The 16,578-nt window shown below is 34.8% G+C and overlaps 2 long non-coding RNA genes across 7 annotated transcripts; both read left to right on the top strand.

The window, feature by feature from the left end:
- Nucleotides 1–7,744: 7,744 nt before the first annotated feature.
- Nucleotides 7,745–11,823, top strand: LOC113303693. Of its 6 annotated transcripts, XR_003337690.1 has the most exons (9): nt 7,745–8,542; nt 9,056–9,193; nt 9,597–9,664; nt 9,764–9,878; nt 10,131–10,230; nt 10,386–10,497; nt 10,645–10,745; nt 10,849–10,941; nt 11,248–11,823. It is a non-coding gene; the product is annotated as an uncharacterized LOC113303693 (long non-coding RNA). The 6 variants fall into 6 exon arrangements; XR_003337693.1 differs by having other exon boundaries at nt 9,080–9,193; nt 9,764–10,230; XR_003337694.1 differs by lacking the exon at nt 10,131–10,230 and having other exon boundaries at nt 10,386–10,479.
- A 194-nt stretch (nt 11,824–12,017) lies between these two features.
- LOC113304182 lies at nt 12,018–12,791 on the top strand. The gene is made up of 3 exons (XR_003338064.1): nt 12,018–12,101; nt 12,201–12,244; nt 12,410–12,791. It is a non-coding gene; the product is annotated as an uncharacterized LOC113304182 (long non-coding RNA).
- Nucleotides 12,792–16,578: the final 3,787 nt, after the last annotated feature.

Below are 16,578 nucleotides of genomic sequence, written 5' to 3'. Positions count from 1 at the left end.
TAACTTTTGTCCAAGTTAGTGTTTGGTACTTGGAAAAGACGTTGACCAGCGTTGACTAAATTATATCTTGACTTCTGTCTAGTAATTATTTTTAAAATAAATAAATAATAACTACTTAACGTTGTTTGATGACCGTTACAAATTAAATTGAAGAAGAAACTTAATCACATGTTCTTCCCCAAATTAAAAATCACTCTACCTTTCTTTCAATGCAATTATTTTTCTTCAACCTCGCTCGCATACCACAAGTTCAATAATTTCATAAACAAAAATCATGCACCCAAAATAATAACAGAAAAACAGCTCGTCTGCATAAATCTTCTGCCAAAATCATGAAAAAAAGAACTAACTACATTTGAATCAGATTGAAAAAAAAAAGAGAGAATCAAATACCCATACATGAAGATCATCTAAACATCAATTGCAGGTGCCTATTTCAACTTGAAAGCCTGCAACAACAACAAAAGCCTTATAAACAGAACTTCACTACTTCCACCATTCACCACCGGAAGAAGATGAATTTGTAGACGAACAACCACCCAGTTACAAACCCAACAAAAGAAAAAAAAAAAAACCCATCTTTCGAATTGTCCCATATAGCTCCTTCAACTGGTAACACATTACAAATCCAAAAAACCCCAATTTCAATCTTAGGGCACTCTAAAAGTTCGACCACATTACCCTGATTTCATCTCCAACCTCAAAATTTACACCTCCCCGAGCCAAAATTGAATACAGAAAAAACCTTAAAATTCCTTCAATCCGATGAATCAAATACCAAAAATCAGAGATCAAAATCAAAATGAAATCAAAACTTTAGGGAAAGAGATTAATGGGATCAACGGTTATGATTTAGAGTTTGAAAATCAGATCGAAGAAAATTAATTTCGATATGGAATTTAATGAATTAAATCTGACATTTGATTTCAATCTGAAATTTTTCGGGCAGGCGATTTGATTTGGTCTGAAATTTTTAGGACAAGGGGTTATCAATCATATATGAAAAAGAGCAAAACAGGGGGAAATGATTTCATGATGGTGTTGATATGGGATTTAAAGAAGAAAACAAAAAGACGAATATGGTTTTGAAATTTGTAGTTTAAGTCTGTATATGGATTTTAAGATGAAGAAGGAGATGCAAATGGTCTCTGTTTCACCCGTAACAGATGAACAAAATGAAAACTAGTTTTGAAATCTTAGTCGTTCATCTCTTATGTGTACGGAGATTTAATGTAGATTGTACATTTGTTTGATGCGTTAAGGACACGGTTAGTCTTTGTTACTAAAGTTAAAAATATTTTATTAATTATGTATCAGTTAACAGAAAGTTTACACATGTCATGACTTAACCGGGTCAACGCGGGTCAACATTATTTCCAAGTACCAATCTCTAAGTTGGACAAAAGTTAGACCAAACACTAATGTTGGTCAAAATGTTAGTATCAAACACCAAATAACCCTAATTTATAATGGTAAAAATATAATTCTTTTTTATTATAGCAAACTAGTCGTTGGCGGCTTAGCTTTGACCGTCAGCGGCTTAAGTTGGAATGCCCACTACTTAAGTTTAACCGTCAGGGTTTTAATTAACACCGCACGCTTCTTCATTTGCCGCCGGTGAAACTCCACTTAGCCGATCCCCTTGGCTGGCCAAATGTCATATTTGCAAAAACACGTAGGAATTTCCCACAATTCCGTGGCTTTCCGTATAAAATTCAAACAAAAGTGATCCCTTTGGAACTGTCCCCACTAAGTGTAGAACGACTGTTATCGATTGCAAATTGCGGGTTTCCTTTGAATAACGTTCGTATAGTATGTTCATGATTTTCCCTTTCTTCGTATAAGATCGATGGAGCATCATTATACACCGACAAAATAAATCCATATCTATAGATTAATTGAAAATGATGGAAAATTCATAACAAGATGTGGAATTTTTAATAATACTCGATTAATTATATGAATTATGCATCAAAAGAAAGAAAGAAAATGAATTATTGATCTTTCTCTTCTTGCAGATTTTCAACTCTTGAATTAAATTTGTATTTGGCGCCATTACCGCATACGAGTAATAGTTAAACTTATCAATCAAAAATATGCTTTTAAACTTAAAGTCTCCCTTTTATTTTGTTTTTCAAATGATATCTACATTGGGTAAAAAGATTGGTTGATTGATTTGTTTTCTCCAATTATTTGAAAGAGATAATATTCTTTATGTTTTGCATGATTAATGAAGAGGGAGGATCCACGAACACTCTTAGATGGACAAGGTCGGACAAGATTTGTGTCATTTTCTCCGCAAAATCCAAACGGTAATGAATTTAAGTCCAATATTTTAATGGTATATTCTTCTTATAAGACTCTACATTCCTACAAAAAAATGAACACAGTTCGAGATGTATAAAATCACCATCTACTCCTTTGAATATCAGTCGTTCAAAATTAATTGTTGAAATTAAGATCGGTAGATGGTCAGGTTTGCTATCTCGAATTGCATTCATTTTTGGTAGGAATATAAAATCTTATAATAGCAGTGACGGAGGCACACAGAGACAAATGGGGCTCAACTCTCGAGCCCCCATTTGTTTTTCAACCTCAGTGTAAAATCAGTTAGGTTTTTGGAAGTTTTGCTCTACTATAGGGGCAAAGGTGATGGAATTATGAACATTTTTGTTCGTTAGGGGTTCAAATACATAAATATTTGATAGAGATTTTCGTATGACCCCTCTCAAAATTTTGTTTGGCTTCGTCGATGTATAATAGGAACATATCATTAAAATATTAGATTTAAATTCATTGTCGTTTGAGTTTGGCGAAGAAAATGGCACAACTCTTATCCGACTTTGTCCATCTAAAAATATCCATCGAACCTCCCTCGTTAATGAATCAACTATAGGTAATCTGAGGAACAAGCAAAATGTACAGGAGTCGGGACTAATGCCAAGGTAGTTTCTTCCTCACTTGAAGGAGAATAGAATAGATACTGTAATTTATTTATTCTTACATTTGCTTGTGATCCTCCTGCTCCCACCATGCTGCACTATTTACACTCTGGTGATGTTGATCATAAAAAAATTTCTATTTTTTCTCTTTTTCTTTTTGTTTTTTTGGTAGAAATCTGAAATATGTCTTCTTTGAGTGTGTGTGCATATCCTAAATCTGAATCTAATCTGAATGGTTTGATACAGTGCAGTATTAGGAGAGACAAAATATGTCTTCAAAGGGAAACAAAATCTAGAGGGATATTAGGCCCGTGATGTTGAAAAAGGAGTTAATGAAACTGTGGCTTACCACCACTTTGTGTCCCAATCATGATTGCTCTTGTCTATTGTTAAATGTGCCAAACTGTGTTGACTTTAATTTAGATACCACTTTGGACCCAATAATGACATTTAATACTATAAATGTAGTGAATCATTTACATCCGTTGACTAAACTTTTGGAGTCACATTTTGTGAGAGGGAGGATTATTGATAATCTTATATATGTGTACACTGTACACTATTCATATAAGGTTGAGCCAATTTTTTCCCTGTTAAAACTCTCGATTCCTGTAAAAAAATGATCACAATCCGATATACCAAATTTCATTGCTTATTGAGTGAAACTTTCACCGTTACAGTTGATTTTGAAAATGATAGACAGTGGTGTTATACATTTCTGATTGTGCTCACTTTTCATAAGAATTAGAGTTTTTAATAAAAAGAACATGTCATCAAAATACTGGGTTCAAATTCGTTGTCGCTTGGACTCTAAAGAAAAATTGATTTGATCTTGTGCAGATTGTATAATATAAGATTGTAGATGCTTCATCTTTTGTGGAAGAACCAAAAATGAAGGGTGTTCTATCTATGGCTCTCTATCCTCCGGGTGAGGCGCATCTCATTATAGTCAATCACTTCAATGTGAAGGCCGAAAATCATGACCGTAGCTACTAAGAGTCTAAGAGGGAGTGAAATAACCTAGTCACAAGGACGAAATTCTGCTGAATAAAGTCCATTCAGATGGACAAAAGAAACTCAGTTATATGCAATCGGAAAAAGTGGTCTGAGTAGGTTACAACTTCACTGCAAGAAGAACAAAAACTAGCCCAGAATGTTGTTAACTTAGCTCGTGCTGACAAAAATAAGAAAAACTAGCTGGTTAGGTTGAGAAACAAATATGAGATAACTTAGCTGGCTATATTGCGCGAGTATATTATTCAATACCGAATAACTAAAATTTCCATTTCCTATGTGCACTTTGCAGTTGATAAGTTAAACCGCGAATGCAAAGTTGTTGAAAACGATTAATAAAAAATAATTTTTTAAAGTTTTAATAAAAAATTATAATTTATTGTTTTATTTTGTGAATGAAACTTTTTAGTCCCACATCGTGGAGTTTCCAATTTTTAGTAGTTTTAAGAAACTATATAAACCTTTTAGTCCCACATCGGGAAGTTTTTCTTCTTAAGTTGTATTTGTCAATTATATAAAGAAATTCACTACTTTTGTAAAATCTATGGGAAAGGGGTTGCTCTATATTTTAGAGGGACCCCTAACGGAAAATATTTTATAGCGGTTTTTAAGCATTCGCGATTTTCCTTAACGGTTTTTTTCGGAGTTGCCAAACTCAAGTTGAGCATCTACTACATATGCTAGTAGTAGGTGTATTAGGGTGTTTTATCCTGGAGATATCCGTCCTGTGAGGGCTATAGCATCACTCTTGAGTGTAGCCGGGCGCTAATGTCTTAAGGACAGCGTGTTGAACACGTGACTCACTCTATTTTCCAAAGTTTTGCCTTGTTGCTGTTGCGGAGATACGGGGAGCTTGTTCGTTTCGTCAAAGCAATCACTTCCATTATAAAGGAGCTAAGTATCAATAACTTTTGCTTATTTGATTTTTCTTTGTTTTTGATTATTGCACCCAACAATCTTAAGACATTATCATTTGTAATAATCTAAAACGATTGATTGGTTTGTGAATCATGGATGTTAATTGTGGAGTGAGAAAACAAAAACGAATTTCTGGTCAGCTGTAGAGTTTCAATTTTATCTTTTAATCTAGAAGGAATTTCGATGAACCCTTTTGACACAACGTAGTTGACATCCTGATAGTTACCCGCATAAAATTTCAGAATTTTTCGAGTTGTAAAAGTATTTTTTTGATATTTTACAAAACAGAAAAACGTTTCTGAAAAATTCTGACGAGCAGAAAATTGTTGTTAACTAAATTAATTTTTGTGGGGTAACCATGAGTTTTTTGAAACGCTGATTCAAACGAAGTTTGTATATATAGATGTTATCTTCAAAACTCATATTTTACTTTCTGATTTGGAATTGTGATTTGTGAATAAAGGTGTCATCTCCGAGGGACATGGCTAATAGCCGCATGTGGTTGGAAACAAATCTTCCAAAGATGGCAAAGGTGAGAACATCGAACGCAACTCTAAGCATGGTCTTCATGATAAAGGTATATTTCGTAAACCTGAATCCGGAATTACTTTAGTTAGGGTGAGTGTTATGTTTGTAAAATTCCTGGCCACGCGGCAGTAAATTGTAGACAACATAAAAACCTTAATAAGTAGAAAGTTAATGCTAATTTAGTTGAAACAAACTAGAACGAGTTTGGTGGCATGATGTCGGAAGTTATTTTAATAACCAATGTGAGAGACCAGTAGGTGGACTCTGGAGCCACCAAGAATGTTTGTTGAAACAGAGACCTGTTCACCTCCTATCATAGGATAGGGATGTCGAGAAACTCTTATTGAGTAACTCATATGCAATAGAGGTTGCATAAAAGGAAAAGGTCGAGCAGAAGCTCATATCTGTAATATTCTCACATTGAATGAAGTTTTCATGTTCCGAGCATATGCGAAAATCTTGTATCTTGTTCTGTTGTAGATGGAAAAATATTTAAGATCTTAATTGAATCTGGAAAACTTGTTGTAACTAGGCAGTGATTTTTTAAGCAAGAGTTATAGGACTTTGGGTCTATATAAGCTTAACGGAAAAACTGATGATGTGAACGTAGTTGATTCTTGTGATATCTTTGTGTGATTGATTGTTTTACGTGGTAGACTTGGAACCGTAAACTTATAAGTCAATGCTTAACTGGCTAGCATAGGCTTCGTACCCAAATTTAGTTTGGATTTTGAACACAAAAGTGAAATCTGTGAAGAATCAAAATATGCTATAAAATCTTTTAGCACAAATGTTCAGAGTAATTCTAAGCCTTTAGAATTAATTCAGTTAGGCCTAGTTGACATGAGTTCAACCCAAAACCACTGTGGTAAAAGATGGTTATAACTTCCGTGATGATTGTACGAGGTACTATCTTGTATACTTGCTTAGGATAAGGATGACGCCTTAGAAGCCTTAAGATGTATAAACTTGAAGTTGGAAACCAATTAGAAGCCTTGAACATAACAATCGTATCCTTAAGGAGATGATAATTTCCATGTTGATTAGTTCAGGATTACCTGCGGCCTTGTGGGGGAGGCAGTCCTCTTAACTAGTATATCCTGAATAAAGTACCCTTTTAAGAATCAGATGAAACTCCATATGGTTTATGGAACGGTAGATGACCTTCTTATGAATGTGTCAAAGTGTGGGGGCGTTTGACTAAGATTGTAATTCCTCTTCCTAAAAGAACTAGATTGAAACCAAAAATGTTGATTGTGTTTTCGTATAGGGTATATTGAGTATACTTCTACAAATAGATTTTTGGTTGTGTGTTCTGATTTTTTCTGACATTGGTGTGAATATTATTACGGAATCTAGGGATGCTGAGTTCTTTGAACATGTTTATTCTAAACCTGTACCTCATTAGAGATGTGTTGTTGATCCCCTAGATTTATCTTCAAATAGTCAGAACTTATTTTAAAGGAAGAAGTTGATGTTGAGCCTAAGAGAAGTAAAATAATTAGACTTGAGACTTCTTATGAAACCGACTTCATAACATGCCTAGCTTAGTCTGAGCCACAGACTTGTAAAGAAGCCTTATATCTACTGAAACCCATTCTGGTAAGAAGCTTCATTTAGTGAAATGGACTCAGTCCGTTGGAACCAGACTTGGGAGCTTTCTAGTTTACCTCCAGGTTGTAAGACCATGGGATGTAAATGAGTCTTTAAGAGGAAACGATAGGTAGATGAAACTGTGGAAAAATATTAAGCTAAGTTGGTAGCTAAAGGCTATAAACTAAAAGAAGGTGTAGATTTCCTTGATTCTAATTCAATTGTGACGGAAATTACTTCCGTTGAGATACTAATTGTTATTGCTGCCATAAAGAACGTAGATATACATCAGATGGATGTTAAGACAACTTTTTCTAAAACCGTGAATTAGGTAAAGAAATTTACATAGATCAACCTGAAGACTTTGTAGTGAAAGGTTGTGAATACCAAGCATAAACAAACTAGGTGCAATCAAAGTTCAACCACCGTTAGTCAATCAAATCAATCAAAAACACAAGATAAACCGCAATTATCACTACACCAAATTCTGGGATTAGCAACTCAAATTAGCAACAGCTTAGCCGCTTTTGCGAATTTTCAGTTGCTAATTTTAGTTACAAAATATTCGCAACAGTTTAAGACAGTTCGACTGTTTGGCTCTGTTGCGATTCGCAACTAAACCCACTTGTACGCGTGTGAAAAACTAATGTGGCTGCATACATTTTAAGACTGACTCACTATTCAGCTCATTCAGATAATCTGGATTCTGACTCGCTTCTCTTATCTCTTATTATTATCGATCATTCATTTCATCTACCTCATTCTCTCCTTCTGTTTCCCCCTGTGAAACTCTTTCTGGTTCTCCTAGTGAAACCCTACCATTGAAGTTCATTTTTCCCGTTTCTGCTACCACCACCATCATTATCATCAACATATTAACCTCACAAATCCTTTTCCTTCCATTCTAATTCGAAGCCCTAGAAATATGTCCGCAGATTCCCCAAAACCTAATAGCCGTCGTCTGGAATATTGGGTTCAATTCGAGTTTGAAATCGGTAGCAAGGTGGATGAATCGGATTAGGTTTTGGATAGAAAACGAAAGCCAAGAACTAGGGTTCTGTTCTGGATCGATTTAGAAGAAGAGAGAAATGAGAAGGTGATGTTGTGATGGAATCGTAGATGGGTTTGTTGTGATGTCAAGAAATCAAGATGAGAAGATGACATAGGTGATGGAGGAGAAGAAATTGAAGATAGGGTTTGAATTAAATCAACAAGTAATTGAGGAATTGTGTTTATGATTATGAATTTGGTAGAAAACAGAGAAGAATACAACCTTGATAGCGTTGAATTTGTAGATCACTGGAGGTGATTGAAGCATGAATAGTAGTTCTAATGGGTTTACCCAATTTTGAGTCCACAGTTAGGGTTACAGGGCTGTGAAGATGATGGAGTTGATCTGGAATTAATAGGAGTGAAAATTGGTGGTATCCGATGATGATGGTGATGTATGAAGCTGTTTATGGTGCTGCTTGATGCTGATGGAGAAAGGGCATAGAAGATTACCAGTTTTCTGTGAGCATCCTACAAACGTAATTGGACTTATTCTGGTAATATCTCCAACCTTTTTAGTGTTCTCTCGTAATTTTATCAGCAAGTATTACATCTTAATTGAGTCTTTTGTTTCTTTTCATCTTCTTTGTCTTTAGCCATGAAAATTAGCTAGCTTTTTTCGGATTTATGGGTAGTTGAAGTTACTTTATTTAGAACGATCGTGGTAGTTGAAGTTACTTTATTTGGAATGAGAAATAGCTAGATTTATTCGGATATATGTACAAGTAGTACCTCTGAAGATTGTGCTAGGTCCACTTGTGCACGAAGTTCATCAGAAATTCAACTCCTAGGTATATCAGGTCTATTGCGAATCATCTAGTTACGGTTTTACTATCTTAAACTTGGCAGAATTATCTGATGGTTTCACTACATTGCTCATGTTACAATACTTGATAAAGATAAGGATCACGTAGAAGTTGAGTTCACTATGAGTCTCTTTGTACCTCCTATCATTTTATCACTAAAAAAAATAAGTTAAATTATTGATCTATTCGAGTTAATGAATCCAGCTCTGATTAATACCTTGAATCAAGATTGGTCCGATACCGGCATACGATGGCAGGGAAGTCATTACTCGAATGACAACCAGTATGGCTACAAAAAAGACGTTTTATACAGATTCTAATAGAAGAGATTTCCTACAACTGGTATATCTCTAGTTCTTTACTTATCATATACTATTAAAGTTAGTAATTGTACTCATGGTTATGTGCATTGTGTGAAGAACTGAAAGGCAGTGACTAAACTATCGCTACTTGAAAGTGAAGGACGACCCTAGGACATATATAGCTAGGTCGTAGTTATTTTGCTCAAGATTGACTTAAAATGATTTAGCTAGATTTTGGGCTGTTGAACACATTATCTTTGGACATTCTGGCCCCTTGCACGTATGCTTGATGGTGACATACAGTCATACATCTATCGTTTAAACAAGGTCATTTGTTTGGGAACTTCTTACATTTCTGAATTCTGACCTTTATTGTTATCTGAATTTTTTGTATGCATTTCATTTTCTTATATTGATGCTTATTTTTGTTGTTCGTGCGGCAGACAGCGCTAAAATGACAAGAAGTGGAAATACGATGTTTTTGATGACGAAGACAAACCTCGAGTTTCAAGTATGGTCTAGTGTTGATATTATTATATGCAAATAAATAACCTTTTCCATATTTTTGGTTTTCATTACTGATGGATTTGTTTATGGTTGGCGTTTGAAGCTCTCCGAGTTGCTGCTAATGACCTGCATCCAACATAAGGGTTTGAAGAAAACATATCAAAAGGGAAAGGGCTCTCTTGCAGGAGGTGTCCAGGATCTATGGGTAAAGCTGTCAGGTATTGCGCATGAACAACAGGCTAATACTGATCTACCAAAATCAAAACCTAAAGAGCTTGCTAAACCTGCTCGAAAAAGAGCTGCAGTTGATGTCCCCATGGCAGAGGCTGCATGCTTGATGTACTTGCATTTTTTTGACTTACAAACCTTGTGTTGCTGAGATATTTATTTCGGTTTCTTAAAGATTTTAATATATGAACTTCTCCTTACCACTCTGTGAAATGACCTCCTTCATTTATTGCTTCCACTAGAATTCTAAAACCTAATATGCGTGCTTTCTGGAAGATGCCTTATTTATGTATACGCAATCGTGTTGGAACCTTCATGAAGTAATCCAGTTGGTGGGCATTGGTATGACATATTTATTTTAATTGGATCAGTGATTGAGAGTGATTAGCAAGCCTCAAGTACTCAATGACTACTGTGTTAAAAAAAATCGAATCTGTTTACTTGTATTGCCCGCCGGTAGTTTCAAAGGGGTCTCTAACTCTTTCTTTTTTTTGCAGTTGGATTATCCAAATTACACTCCACTTCTTTTTAAACATGGAGTGTTTTCTTTCTGGGAGTGTCAAGGAAGACAACTCCATCTACAACGAAGAGGTAACTTTTTGTAAAATGGTAAGCTTGCCTCTAGAGCTGAATTTAGCCGACTAGGATTTTTCTCAAACACAATACTTATGTGTCCACGCTGCCATTACTACTTAACATAATTAAATTGGATACTCCATAAAAGTTTCTGCTAAACACAAGTTTTCAATATTTCAGCTAATAGACGCAGCAAATGAGGTTGTTGATAGTGTTGATAAAGATGAATTTTATTGAGGTTATTTTCGGTGGATTATAATCCTGAAGATTACAATGAAGAGGTTTGCATCCTGTAGACTCATTCCTTTACATATTTTTTTGGGGTTCATTTCTTTAGGTTTTACTACTTCTTAAGGAGAGTAACATCGTCTAAAATGACTGCAGGCAATGAAAAAGAAGATGGACGCAACACGAGACTGGTTGGTAGAAGCATTATACCAAACATGATTATCAATTTACGAGATTGTTTCTCTCAAGGTGGAAATATCTTTCTTTTGTTAATGTCTTTTTCACTTCCTTAAGTTGACATAATTTTTTTGATAAACTGATTTGTCTTTATCCATAAACTTTTCAAAACGGTTTAAACTGTGATTTGTTGCATGTGTTACAGATTTATGGCTCCTTTTTCTGTGTCTTGAATTCATATTTTTGAAACTGTTATAATGTATTTTGAATAGTAAAGTTAATAGTCCTAACTTAGTCTCAAGGGTGTAATTGTTATTTATGTGTGTATATAAAAGCATTATGCTAGTGTGTCTGAATAAGGTCAGTTGTTATTGACAGGCTGAGGCAGGAAAGGGGTTAGGCTGTTATAGCTCACGGCTCACCTGTACCTGCTACTCATTTGAAGGTGTTGATCGATAACATTCTCATGCCAGATGAACCAACTGTAAAGGCTAACAGGTTCACAGAGACCTTTAAAGATGTTGGAATCGGAGGATACGTGGTTCATCCAAAGAGGTCCATCAGTTATAATTAAGATGACTTCACTACTTTTTTGAAGATATGCTATGGAGTTCTTCATGGATATCTTAGCCATCTTTTGCATCACTTATATAAATGTCTAGCTAACACATGGCTTTAGTCTCTTTTTTTTTTTGGTTTCTGTTCACACTTTTTTGTATGTATGCTGAACACTCTAATATGCATACTCTTATTTATTTTTTATGTATGTTGAACACTCTAATATGCATACCCTTATGCATTTGTGCATACAGAAGAGTCTTATCCTATTGTGCTTAAGGAAGACTATTATGCAGTTGCGCATAAGAGGTTTTAACTTTACCTAGAAACAACTGATCTTTTTGATATATGTATATGTGAACAGAACGGTTTATGAATCTAAATTTACTTTTTATCGCCTGGTTCCTATTAATCGTATATATGTATGTGTGGGTGGTCTTTCTGTTGTATGTGATTGCGCAGGTGGCTTCACTTAAAGTCAATTGAAGAAGTAGTAGTCACCCGGGGAAATATCAACCCCTGGTAAGTACTCCACTTGCTTTCACTTATATTATTAGGTTTATGTTTGTGGAATCTGACCTTGAGTTTATATTTACTTGCGAGGTTTTATACTTAATGTTCACTTTTGCTGAGTGAGAAGTGCATTGCAGTAGGATCACCATCAACTTGTGCTGGTATAATTTTTCTTTACGTTTCTGAATTCCTTTTAGGAGTCATTTAACACAACTATCTCTAGTGAAGAACTTATGTCCTTCTTTTGGATGTTTAAACAGTGGCCCAAGGTCCGATAATGCAAGGAAAAAGTCCCTGCTCACTGGTAAGTGTTATGATTTTCTTTTTTTTTTTGGTTTCATCTTATTACACTTGATACAATAGTTAGGGTCCATTCCTTAGCATATCTGAGTTTCCCATATGACTTGAATAGTTTTTCTTCGTAATGATGTCATGGATTTTATCTCATGAATGGAGGTTCATTCTGCAGGATGTAGAATAAAGTTGGATCTTCTGGTTAAAGTTGAGGATGTAGAATATGAGAAGAGCACTATTATAGTTTATCTGGTGGTAAGTTTTATCTAATCACTGTTTCATTATTCAGTTTGTTATGTCTTAGAGAAGACAGAAGTTGTTGGTTGAATGCAGTGAGAGTTATAGTAGAAGTTAGATGAAGAAGGAGAGGTATGAACTGTCACAGGTGGAGTGGAATGGGGCTTAAGAAGGTGATGTTTCTTATAATGAGAACTGGTTTTGTAGGTGGTGAGAATGCTGATATGTTGAATGTTATGAATTGCCTGTGTATAGAAATAATATTGTTATTGAAGCTACTAGATGTGTCATGGATTATGTCTCATGAATGGAGAGTTACATCCTTTCACAACTTAGGAACTGACTCTATATTTTGCGAGTTACATGCTTTCACATATTTTATGAACTGCTTATATTTTATGAACTGCTTATATTTTATGAACTGCTTATACATAAGAATTGAAAGATTTGTTTGTTTAAATACCTAAATGGTGAGAGTGGTTTGCTGGAAAACTTGCAGGGACACTCTGGTATATACTGTTGCAGGAACCCTAATTTTAACCAGGTCAAAATTGACCTGGAACTATTTTTTTCAGGTTACAAAAATTTCGCAACTGCTAGGAACCGTTGCAAATTTTATACCAGGAACTGTTATATCCGGATCGGACAATATTGTCAGTTCTTTTAAAAAACTGGGTAAAAATTCCGTAACTGTTGCTACGTTTTATACAGTTTAAAGTTTCGCAACTGTTTCGAACTGTTGCGACCAGCTTGTTTCGTAACTGTTAAAAAGTTCCGAATTTTTGACGTTGCAACAGCTTAACTGTTGCAATCATTTTGTAACGGTAATGTATTGGTTGCGAAATAATGCAACATCGACTATTGCAACAGAGGAGAAATGTTGCAACACTACTTTGCAATTGCCACTTACCGTTGCTAATTCCTAAATTTGGTGTAGATCTATTTTCCCACCAGCGGTACTCGTAGAGCTTCTCAATCCCAAAGAAGACTTTAAATTGAGCGGCCGTAAAGAGATTTCGCCTAATTAGGTTACTCTCCTCTCCGAATAGGCGGCTACACCAGTAACAACACAACCGAGGAAATTTGTTGTCACGAAGGATGAGTTTCCTAGAGATGCAAACTTCAAGTATTTATAACCAAAAAAGTTTGGACACCAAGGAATTTCCAAAACCGAAAATATTCTCAAAGGTATTCAATACATTCCAAATTCGGTTTCCATAATTCCTGGAAATGCTCTGTCCAAAATAATGACCGAAAATCTCTCTGGAAAATATCAACTAGTAAATGCACATTACTAATTCTCATTTTCCTAAAATAAAGTTAACAACCTTAATTAAAAGATTCTTAACTTATTTATATTTCGATCCTGGGATTTTCTTCCTGTAGCTATTAAGGAATAACTTTGAACAATAAAAGATAAACATTACTATATGTGTTCAAAGTATGCCGACATCCTTACTTTGTAAGTCCTCTTTCGTACTTACAACCTTGAAACCGATTTGCCACACTTCCAAACAATTTTAGAATTGGTTCATTTGACTTTCAAGAACTATGTGATTGATTAAGAAACACTCAATCACAAATCATGGGTTTAACGGTTCTACCAAAACAAGTTTCGGTTCTACCTCCATGTAGTACTGTGCATAGTCACACTAGCTTTCCAAAATTCGGTTGACTAGGTACTAGGATCGGTTCCCCACATATATATGGTATCTAACTTATATGCGTTGCACATGTCCATAGGATCGGTTCCCCTTTGCCTAAAAACGTGTTGCACATGTCCATAGGATCGGTTCCCCGTTCTGCTACAAACTTGCTGCACCTCGTACAAGGATCGATTCCCCTTTGTGATGTGTTGCACCTCTTCATAGGATCGGTTCCCCTTTACCCAGAGTCGGCTCAACACATCACAAAATTGATCATACCATCTCAGGTGATTAATTAAGATCGGTTTCACTAATAAAAGTCATACCAATACATAAGTCAGGCCTTTGTGAATAGTTTTACCAAGAACACAAACAAGTCGTGAGAGGTTATACTTACTTCCTTAAAATACATGTAAATATTGTTTCCTAGAATGAAATCCTCACCTCATATCCGTACATAATCACAATAGCATTTAAACGATTATGTCGATGTCCTATCTACAATGTTTAATGGTTTAGCAATAAACCTCGTATTGTATTCCTTAATACTATGTCTATCTAGAGTTCAAACATGATTTGCAGTTTCGTTTTCAATATGCACGACTTGAAAGATACGTTAGGGAATGAAACAGTTCAAGTCAAATATCACTAACCTCAAATGGAAGGGTGATGTTGTCGTTGTAGCTTCTTACTTCTTCACTTCTTCAAGTATTTATAATACGTGTAATGTCTCATATCCTAATAATTTCAAGCTAACCTATACGAAGTTGAATCTAGTACATAATCAACCGACTCTTAAATGAGTTTTGATTCACTAAAATATGACAACCAAACTTGACATACCAACGCTTGGTGGGTTCAACCGAGCTATGCTCTAACAATGTACTTCGAAAACTTCATATATCTAGAAATGTTGCATTTTCAGAAAAGGAATTATATTACTCAAGTGACTCTATTACATCTGATCTTAATTTTGCTTCATCTTCTCTCATCACTAAACTACCTTCTGATGCCAGTTCTTCTACTCCTTCAAGTTCAATTGTAACCAGATCCTATGAAAGGCATTTCAAAGCCAAAAATCTTTCAAGATCATGTTATGCATTGTTCTGTTAAGCATCCCATACCTGTTGTTTATTCTTCTTTAGCATTTACAAATAATTGGAATATTAAACGGTTGGATGCGTCTAATGCATTCTTGCATGTTATTTGAATGACGATGTTTATATGGCTCAAACACAAGACTTTGTTAATCTTGAGTATCCAGATTATGTATGTCATTTGAAGAAGAGTTTATATGGTTTAAAACAGACACCAAGAGCCTGGTTTGATAGATTTAGTAATTTTTTTACTCAAATTTGGTTTTGTCAAATCAATATGTGATTATTCAATGTTCATTTATTCTTCAGGTTATGATATGGTGATACTATTATTATATGATTCTTACTAGTAACTCTGATATACTTATGAATTCTTTAGTCCAAGCTTTAAACATTGAGTTTGCAATGAAGCAGTTGGGTGATTTGAGTTATTTTTTTGGTATTGAAGCTCAAAGAAATGTAGATTCTACATTTATGACATAAAAAAAAATATACTTTAGAATTGTTGACGAAGGCTAATATGCTTGAGTGTAAACCTTGTGACACACCAATTGTTAAAGAATCTAGAGCCTCTATAAATGGTGGTGTGTTGTTAAAAGATGTAGCAGAATATAGAATTATAGTTGGAGGTCTACAATACTTAACTATTACAAAACCTGACATTTCTTTTGTTCATGCTCCAACAGGTATTCATTTTTTCTAGTAAAAAGGATGCTGAGGTATTTGAAGGGAACTGTTGGGATAGGGTTTTACTTTGAGGAAAGGTGATGTTACTTCTATAAGGGTTTATACATATTCTAATTGGGTTGCATGCCCTGACACAAGAAGATCTGCATCTGGTTATGCAATTTTTATGGGTAATTCTTTAATATCTCGGTCTAGTAAGAAACAATTAATTGTTTCTAGATTTTTTATTGAAGTAGAATATAAGTGTTTGTATGTTGTTGATTCCGAATTAGAGTGGTTATCCAATTTGTTCAAGGAATTACATATTTCAGTGCATTTTCCTATAGAGATGAATTATGACAATACTTCTGCAATATGTTTGGCATCTAACCTTATGCTTCTTGCCAGAACCAAGCACATAAAATTTCAATATCATGTGATCAAAGATTTATTTCTTAAAGGATTTTTAAAGATTCAACATGTTTGCATCTCAACATCAGCTTGCAGATATGTTTACAAAGGGTCTCTGTTCATATGTTTTTTCTACTTTGCTTCACCAACTGCTGGGGACTACTTCAACTAGTTCTAAAGGTGTTGCAGATCGTCAGAATTCTTCTCATGTTGCTGTTGAAGAAGACTTATCTTCTGACAATAAAATTCCTCATTTTACTACCTTAGCTTTTTATTCTGTTAGTGTT

This window comes from Papaver somniferum, chromosome 8, assembly GCF_003573695.1.
Source record: "Papaver somniferum cultivar HN1 chromosome 8, ASM357369v1, whole genome shotgun sequence".
NCBI classification, from domain to species: Eukaryota; Viridiplantae; Streptophyta; class Magnoliopsida; order Ranunculales; family Papaveraceae; genus Papaver; species Papaver somniferum.
The sequence above is the reverse complement of the archived record's forward strand: the minus strand, read 5'-3'. Positions and strand labels throughout refer to the sequence as shown.